Source organism: Erithacus rubecula (genome assembly GCF_903797595.1).
Source record: "Erithacus rubecula genome assembly, chromosome: 11".
NCBI classification, from domain to species: Eukaryota; Metazoa; Chordata; class Aves; order Passeriformes; family Muscicapidae; genus Erithacus; species Erithacus rubecula.
This window is the reverse complement of record NC_136663.1, coordinates 11845122-11853612: the sequence shown is the minus strand read 5'-3', so window position 1 is coordinate 11853612 and position 8491 is coordinate 11845122. Positions and strand designations below refer to the sequence as shown.

Sequence of the window (8491 nt, the reverse complement as noted above, 5' to 3'; positions counted from 1 at the left end):
CGTCTTTGGCTCCAGTGCTCATTTCTACATTTCTTTTCCCACCTCTTCTGAATCTGAGGTTGAGACTTAATTAGGTTTGGTAATTAAGGAGGTGGTTTAATAATAACAATTAATGATGTTTCAGCAGGCAGTGGGACTGTGGAGGCTCAGTGAGAACTGCCTGGAGCAGAATGGGCAGCATGGCCCATTTCCTCAGCAGAAGGCAGTTAGAGAGGCCTCTCTGTAAACACAGGCACCATCAGTGTTTGTATTTTGTGTGGTTTCCCTCGAAGGAGATCGTTTAGGGCAGTGCTGTCCATTATTCATTGCCTCAGCACTCTGTGTGTAACTAATCCAAGGGCTACAGCTGCCTGGTAATAAGGATTAGCTCTTCCCAAAGACACAACGGAGACTGGCAAGGCAAAAAGTGTCCAAGGCCATGCAAGGACCTCGTGGTTGAGCCAGGGTTAGGATTTCACAGCATGTGAGCCCCAGTCCCCTCCTCTGCCCCCTGAGAAGTGCTTAGGAGGGCTGTTAGTGCCTGATCTGGTTTCTGCCAAGGACGGGAGCTCTGGGTGTCGGAGGGCAAGAGAAGTGTACATGTTTCTTTCTCACCATAGAGTTGCACTAATATGGCATTGAGGACAGATTTTTGTTCTGCTGTGAGTAACAGAGGAAAGAAAACTCAATTCCAGTTGACAGTGACCTTAAAAGCCAGAAGACAAAAGAGAGAGAAATTCAGTGAAATTCCATGGAAGTCCATGCTCATTGCTGCTGTGGTATCCTACAAGGAATTACAATGCCAAAGGTTGCCATGTCTTTTTCCTTTTTTTTCAAGCAGCAGCTGCTGAGGCTGTGGCACTGTTCTACCTTTTTCTGCATGTTTCTCACAATGCTTTGAAGGCAGTGATGGTCCAGCTTCTTAGTGCACCTCTTAGCCTTTGTGAAGTGATCCTGGTTTTCCCTTCAAATCAACATGTTCTCTGTGATGGCACTAGGAACCAAGAGGTGATCAGTCCTCTGCATGCCATGTTTGGTAGGGCTCACCTTGACACAGCAAGGAGCCTCCTGGGGTTTCCCAAGCAATCACTGCAAGTTTACATACTCCTGATCACTCCAGATTCTTTGTGTCTTGACCAAAACTCCAGCCCTAAACCAATGGCAGGTCTCTGTGTGTGTTGCAGACCTTAAGACACCTGTGGTTCCTGATTTAGCTCCTGTATGAAACCTCCACTAGCAGCAATGGCAAAGAGTTTATTTTGGGTGAAGGGAATAAAGATAAGCTCCAAAAGCTGAGAGTCAAATATCTCTTCTGAATGGCAAGAGCTGCAGAATAAGTGATTCAATTGAGGCAGAGGCAAGACACAGCAAGTTCCTATGGAGGTCCTTCACTGACTGTCCTGTGTTTACCTCTTCAAGGAGCTACACAAAGGATAGGAATCTAAACTTCTTCTGGGCTTCACAAGTCTTTACCACTGTCAAGGGTGGCTGATGCCTTAATTTTGCTGTTCTGATGTGCTGAAGACCCCAAGCAGCCATGGAGCTGGCCAAGAGGTTGCTGTACCAATGCCAGCCATGTGGTGTTCCTGGGAGCTACACTTGACATGCTGATGGACAAGACCCAGCAATGGGACAATTATATGGGCAGCAGGATGTGATTGCTCCTAGATTATATAATCATGATGCTTCTGTGGGACATTTTCCTCCGAAATAGTAGCCCTGTAGGTACTGTCTGGTTACAGAGCACTAGTGAGAAACCACAGCACAAGGGATACCTGAAAGTTAGTAAAGTAATTGCTCTCCTTTGCCTAATGGGCTCAAGATTATGGGTACTCCTGTTTTGGGAAAGATGATTCCTATGGTTGATTTGTGGTGTGGTGCATTGGCACTGTCTGCTAGATAGCCTGTTACTTTAACACCTGGGATGGAGTTGATACGTATTAGGGGAAAGTTTAGCATTTGAGAAGCACTTCTTGCACATCTGGCTTTGAACTTGTAGCTGAGAAACTGCCCACTGCCAGAAATGTTATTGGGAAAAGGAGGCCTGTGATGGCAGTGATTTCACATACAGCAGTGCCCTGAAACCAGGATGGGAGATTATTCAGCACAGCTCTCCTCTGCCCCTGGTCTGGGTCTTACTTCTGCTTCTGGTAGTCTCTGCCCTGCTCCAAAAAGTCTCCTTATGGAGTCTCCCAGGCAGACTGCTTCCCCCAGGGCCTTTTCTCTTCCTTGAGAGAAAAAAAAGAAAACATCAACACTGTCAGTTGGACAATCATGTCAGCTGCAGATTAGGAAAAGCTAAAGCTCTTCACAACAGCTGAAGGAGGTAAGAAAGGCTGCTGAGGACCTGTCTTGCACAGGGAGGTGCTGGCTCAGCCCTCTGCCAGTGGGCAGGGCAGTGCATGGCCATGGGACCTTTGCAGGCCTGGGGTTTCTGCAGGGAGCTCTGCTCAACAGCCCCCAGCTCTGCAACAGTGCCACCCAGCGCACCCACACACGGGAGGCTTGCTCAGCCTTTTGGAAACTGAATAGCTCAGAAACCCAGGGTGGGTTTATCTTCCTAGCTTAAAGACCCTCCCCAAACATGTTGGTGCTGTGTAAATAGCAACAGCAGCACCTGTGCTTCTGGCTGTGGTTTTGAAACACAAGCTCACAGCTTGTTGTGTAACCACAATGCTGAAAAATGTCTCAGTAGCAAACCCAGTCTTAGTAGCAAACCAATACCAGCCAGTTTCTCAGCCAGCACCCTGAGCCCTGGGGACTGGGGAGAGATGCTACAAACAGAGAATTTGTAAGAGAGCCAGCTCCACTTGGCCTGGAGCCAGATACAGTTAATTCATTCTCAGCAGTAACTGAAAGGGCCATGGGGATGGTACTGATACAGCCCTATCATCCTCTCGCCTGGTGCTCTTTGAGGCAAGAACAGACCTGTGTTTTCACCTCAAAATACTGATAAGTAATACCTCAGCCCTGACAGCAGCTTATCAGAAGGCACAAAGTAGCTGTGTGTGCAGGTCTCCTGAAGCATCCAGTGCCTTCTCCTGTGGTGTCTTGAAGGGAAGAGCTCTCCAAGCCCTTGGCAGGATGACTGGCAGCATCATCCTGCTGGTGCTAAAGGCATCTCTGGGCACAGTGCTTGGCTGAGCCAGAGTTCAGTGCACTTATCACAGCATGGTGCAGGGAACATACTGTATTTCACTCCTGCAGGGCAGCTTAATTTGGTTCCCTGAGGGTGCTTTGTTTCACAGCACTTTTGCCAACAGAGCAGTGACAGAGGGGGTCGGTCCCTGCCCACCCGTTGGTGTGGATGTGCAGTATTGCTTTCCTCTGCCCTTAACAGTGAAGCTGATTGTGTTTTATCCCCACATATATGGCCAGGAAGGCATTTTTCTGGTATCTTCTGATGAAGCACATCACTGTCACATCCTTAATGAAAGAATCCTCTCTATCAGACACTCTCAAGCCTGAAGGAATCAATATGGAGAAAGAATCTGAAGTTTTCTGACTTTTTGGAACAATAACTGTATTTTTAGGAGCAAGGGCTTTCTAAGACTCGATGGTACTTGCCATCTTTGCACTTTCATTGCCATAGCACCATGGTACTGGCCCCAAAACCATGAGTTTTTTGAGTTTGCTTTGAAGAGCATGTGGAGATATTTAATCTGCCTACCAGTTCCTGGCTCTTGCCTTGCCCTGTGCCTGCCTGTTCTCAGCCAGCATGGCACAAGGTTGTCCATCCCCCTGCACACAGCTCCTGGTATGGAAACTCACTCTTCATGCAGGACCTAGCAGATGATGTTGAGAAGGGCAGTGGTGTTTCCCAGTTGTTTCCAGCTCCAGCATACAGACAGAACAGATCTGGTCACCTGAGATCTTCCTCCACCATGTTTGCCAAGACATTAATAAAAGTCAAAACAGGAAAAATGAAAGAACTCTTGCTTTGGCTGTAGAAAGAGTGTTCAGCAGAACCAGGTAAGAACTGGCCTGTTTTAATGGTTTAGTGGAAAGGCTTCTGCCAAGGACTGAGATTAAGCATTTCTGGCCCTGGCACTGCTACATGCCCTGAATAAATCACTCTACCTGCACTAAGCTCCCTTACTATCCCAGCTGCCTCTGCCACCACCCTGCCCTTGCAGGAAAGCAGAAAACCACTGCAATGTAATGCATGTTGTTTGACTCATTTTGTTGTTATAATTGATGCCAGAATAGGTATTACCTTCCTTCCCAAGGCTGAATAACTTTTTGTGGCAGAATAATAAATATGGTGACTCTAGTCTTCTGTGTGAAAGCTGCTACAAGGTCCTCTGAATTGTTAGAGCTACAGAGAGGAAGGTGCCAGCGCTGAGGGCAGGCATTAACACCATTGTGCTGCTCTTAAACAGGCTCCAAGGTTAACCATCACCCCACAGGCACCTTGCCCAGGGACCTTGAACTGCACCTTGGGAAAAATTCTCCAGGGCCTCCCTGCCAGAGCAATTGTGCTCCCAGGGGTGTGGGTGGTACCTATCACCTTGTGGGGTCAAGTGCTGTAGGAGACGTTATTTTCCTGGTGAGACTTTAACCAGAATTACTATGACAATCAGCCAGCAGGCTGTCCTTGTGTCTCCTTCCTGGTTTCTGCTTGCTCAGAGGTGTTGAAGCATTCAGAGTGCAGCAAAGCACCTTCCCTTTCCAGCTCTAATGAGAGGCAACATTGCTCCAGGGAGCGTGACAAAGGAGGGAGTTGTTGGAAGAGGAAAAGCACCCTGGAAAGGGCCCATGGCTCCATCACTTACTGCAGGGAGGGATGTGTCAGTTCCTGTGTCCCACTGGAGACATCCAGTGGGTGTTTGGAGTATGGCTGTACTGCTTCCCTCCCAGTAGAAAGCTTGTGCAGGTACTTGGCCTGGCAGCCCTCCAAAGAAGAAATGAGGATCAAGTACTCCAATACAGCTGAGGTGCACTTTGATCATGAGGAAGTGCCTGCAGAAAATCTACTTGGGGACTCAGAAAGACTTCAGGGTAGCAGTGGCCATCTTTAAAGAGGGTGAAATGGTGTAGTGGCTTGGCTGTTGGCACGAGGTGACATTAAGGAGGTGCAGGACACAGTCATCCAGTGGGTGCAGTGCTCTGTCCATCCCAACAAGGGACTCCAGCAATGAGTTTTCTCAGGGCCAGCACTGGTGTGGGGATGGAGCCAGTGCTTTTACTGGGAACTGCTGCCTCATCACATGCACACACAGAAAACACTTCTCATCTTTCCCATATACTCTTGGACCACACACTAAGTCCCAACCTCATCTCCTCCCTGCACATGTTCTTTTGCTGTACATTTTTATCAACAAACAAGTCCCTAAGACTCTGTAGCCCAAGAGCACATCTGGACCTTCTTTTTGTATCACTGCCACTTTTACAGCCCTGAACCACACATGAGCTGCCTGGTTCCCTCAGGCTTTGGGGACACCTGTATGGGGTGGCTGCTCCCTTCCTGCAGCACTAACAGACACTAACAGGAGCAGGAAGGCTCCAGTTAGCTCTCTGTGGGCAGGGATGGCACTTGGCCCAGGCACCCCAGGTCCTCCTGCAGACAGTTTTTCCTCCTACAGGCACAAGTCATGAGCTGGCTTCCAGCTCTGTCTGTGCATGGAATTTACAGAATCAAAATCAGTCCCAGGTTGATCTATTGCATCACAGCGAAATTCCTATACTCCTGCCTATCTGTCCTGCTGTAAGAAGCTTTTGTTCTAGTTCATGGTTAACAACCATTTTTCAAGAATAATTATGTCAGGGAATGCAAGGTATGACATGTGGATAATGCAGGCATGTCCTCATGCCAGGTCTCTTTACACTGAAATACACACCTGACTAGAATTCCTGGGGTGCAGCACAGATAGAAGCATTTTTAATGCTCTCTAAAGTAATCATTCTTAAAATCTCCCAACTAGTTTGTATGAAACTCACCATGAATGGTATCTCTGTGCCATTTTATACTGTAACCAAGTATTGCACCAAAGTCAGAGCACTGATCACTGAGTTTATGTTATTTATTTTCTGTACAATGTAAATTTCAGTCTAGCAAACACTTAGATCTGTGTTTCAATGCAAGCTGTGTGTGCTTGGGCTCGGTGGCCTCAATGCAGCTATTCAGAGGCAAAGCCAAACACATATGCCAGTGTCTTTGTGCTCTCAGCCTGTGTGGAGGGGTGAGACTTGCTCTTTCTGAAAGGGTATTCTTAAAATTCTCCTCTGACCTGTGGTGTGAGACTGGGGGACTCAGAGACATGGAATGGAAATGCTGTGCTGGCTGGTCAAAAAGTCCTTCAGGGCCAAAGTGTTGCTCCTGGATCTTCATGGTGCATATCTAAAATATATATAAAACAGCCTTGAGGCATATGAGGGAGGGATATCTGAGAGTCTGAGGCCACCTCTGAAGTCCCTGTGTGATTCCTGGGCTCCTGGTAGCTGATGCAAGTTGCTGACATGAAGCAGGCTCTAAAGTGCTCTGGCAGCAGGAGAGCCCATGTCCCTGCTGAAGGGCTTCCTGCTCAGCTGGCAGGACAGCATAATCTGCAGGAGATTTCTTAATTGCATTTCTTAATGTAATAGAGGCTGTTCTCTATTTCTGTGAGCAGAGCTGCAATTACCCACTCACTATAAATCTGTATCATGAGAAAGATGTAGGTTGCATATAGGTCATAGAAAATATAATTGTGTAACTGAATTAATGCATGCCTGAGCTAAGGGCTGAAATATGGCTTAGCTGCAGAAAATAGGGCTGTGGGCTTTAAATAGCCTTACTTGGGCATCTCTTGGGCAGAGCTGGTGATGCAGTGAACAGATCACTGTGCTTCCTCTGTGAGAATAGAAAATACCTTTGCAGAAAAAGCTCTCTAAACATGCTTAATGACATTTTTTTAGATCATTTACAATATGTTTCAGTAGGCTAAATGTTGCTGGTTGAGAAAAAAAACCGTCATGAATCCACTGGGGAACGTGGGAGCTCTCCTCTGAGAAGGTGATGCAGAGCAGGGCAGCTGGGGTGCTCTTTGGGCTGGGCTCAGTGGGACACAGAGGATGGGAGCAGCACCCTGTGCTGAGATGAGTCATACAGTCAGGGCCCTGCAGTGTCCACAATGCACAAATCTGAGTGGGCATTCCCAGACAGGACCCACAGCAGTCTGCTAAATGCCCATGGGATCTGCTCCTACACCACTGGAGAAGTCATACTCTGCCCCCTTAGGCTGTGCACTCCTCACTCCTCACCTGGCCAAATGCCTGCTCTGTCAGTACCCAGGGTCTGCTGAGAACCCAGCAGCAAATGCATCAACAAAACTTTTTAAACCTTATTTAGCAGCATAAGGCAGCCCTTCATGTGGGACACTGGAATGCAGCAAAACCCCAGAATTATGGGCACTGCTCAAACTCCAGTTTTTACAGTGAGCACATCCATAGGGGTGAGATGGCACTAGGGCAAAGGTTTGTCACTGGTCCAGATCTGCAATATATTTCTGTGTACAGAGACCTTGTTTTCCTTCTCTCTGTTTTGTTTATCCTTTTACTTTCTGAAGAGTAAATATTCCTCTGGCTTCTCTCTCTGCAGGATCATGGCAGCAATACCAGTTAGGTTGATGAGCCTTCCTCAGCACAGCCAGAAATACTGTTAGTCCTGCATGATAATGTCCCTTAAATAATAATACCCTTTCTAGTTTTCTGACTTTCTAAATTCTCTCTCTTTGGTTTCTTGTGTTTTGAATACATAGTTGGATAACTTCCAAAGTGGACAGCTATTCACTAATTGTGTATGAATGAATGACAACATCTTTTGTGCACTTGCATGGGACCAAGTTCACATATCCCAGAGGCCAGCACATGTGTTCAGAGTCTGTTTACTTCCTTTGCTGCTAAATCTAATTAAAAATTTTACACCATTTTGCATAAACAGATTTCAAAACATTTTTTGCCACTCCTACAGAGGAAAATTCCCACCTGCTTTTCTTTTCTCTGTCTTGTCTCCTACTTGTTGATTTTTGTTTCTATATACACGTTGCAACTTGTTGGCCAACACAAAGCCCCATTTCTTGGAGAGGAGGAAAAAGACAAAATGGAAGGCATCACCTGAGTCAGAAAGAGTTGTCCCTGCAAACAGTGTTGTCTCCATGGTGGGAGCCTCAGCACTCCCAGATTATCCTGGTTCTCAAGCTGCTGGGGGCTTCTATACAGCTGCTGAAATCCCAGCTGGAGACCCAGTGTGGTACAACAGCCTTTCCCTGGGGAGCCAGGTCCCCAGCAGGCCTGGCTGGCTGAAGCTGCTCTGTTTCAAAGGTGCCAAGAGCTGCTATCTGGGGGGTGCAACAGGACAATCTCACTCCTGCACTAAGCCAGGTCAGCTACAGGTAGAATGTCCCAGGTGGAGTGACACTGCCCTGTCCTCTGCTGGCTGAACTTAATCTGCACTTGTAGCTTATTCTAACAAGGGGGTTTTCTTTGCTGGCAGCACTCAGTGCTATTGCATGCTTTCACTGGAGCCAGATGA

The 8491-nt window shown here is 47.3% G+C and overlaps 1 protein-coding gene across 6 annotated transcripts in view; it reads right to left on the bottom strand.

The window, feature by feature from the left end:
- DLG1 (discs large MAGUK scaffold protein 1) overlaps window positions 1-8491 on the bottom strand; it is a 434654-nt gene that overhangs the window by 214018 nt on the left and 212145 nt on the right. The window lies entirely within an intron of this gene.